A 1,145-nucleotide genomic window follows, 5' to 3' on the forward strand; every position below is an offset into this window, starting at 1 on the left:
GAGTTCGATCAGATGCGACGTGTGTAAATGGCGAGCACTGGCGAGTCGTAAAAGTTTGAGGGTCTGCCACGCCCACACCTTTGAGATTTTGAACAATCCCTCAAGACAATTTCATCCCCCATGGCTGAAGAGTATCCTGACCAAGTTTGAAGGGATTTCCATTAAATCTGTAGGAGGAGTTCGATCAGATGTGAGGTGTGGGAACAGAGTGACGATTCCAACCACCAACAGGTGGCGCTATAGGCGTGTGGCACTATAGGCATATGTCTGCGTTCAGGCTGGGTCCAGCTTCAACCCTATGATGTTTGGTCAGGATCGGACAATGCAGGCTGGAATTATAAGTGACTTTGCGTTTTGTGGCGAGCATCGGCGAGTCGTAAAAGTTTGAGGGTCTGCCATGCCCACACCTTTGAGAAGTTGAACAATCCCTCAAAACAATTTGATCCCCCATGGCTGAAGAGTATTCTGACCAAGTTTGAAGTCATTCCCATGAAATCTGTAGGAGGAGTTCGATCAGATGCGAGGTGTGAAAAGGGCCAAAAACAGGTAAAAACGCACGTTCCGCTCAAAATTGCCAACTTCCTGTTGACCTGCCACCATGGCGGTAATACAGTATTTGGTGCGTCTGGGCATGAGGAAGGTGTGTACCGAATTTCGTCGAGCTGTGCCAAACTAACCCCAATGCATAGGGGTATTTGCAATGTTCTAGGGGGCGCTATAGAGCCATTTTGCCCCGCCCCGTTATATCCTTTCCGCCAAAGTTCTTAGAATTCGTGTAATTTTGTCCCTGCCAAATTTGGTGAGTTTTCCAGGAAGTTTCGCACAGAAAAGAATAATAATTAAAACTGCAAGCAGTGATGAGCGGGCCTGAGCACGTGCGCCCGTTGGGGAAGGGGCCGGTCGATGGCAGACGCGCACCGCACAGCCGTCCGTCAAGCGTGGAGCGAGCCGTGAGAATGCCACGTACATCTACACATCACAACAACACAGCGCAAAGAATAAAGAAAGCGACGTTTCCAACCACCAACAGGTGGCGCTATAGGCGAGTGACATTACGGGCGTATATCCGAGTTCAGAACGGGTCCAGGGTCCACCCTATAAAGTTTGGTCAGGATCGGACAATGTGCAATGTTTCCAACCACCAA

The sequence above is a fragment of the Sprattus sprattus genome (genome assembly GCF_963457725.1).
Source record: "Sprattus sprattus genome assembly, chromosome: 15".
Lineage (NCBI taxonomy): Eukaryota > Metazoa > Chordata > Actinopteri > Clupeiformes > Clupeidae > Sprattus > Sprattus sprattus.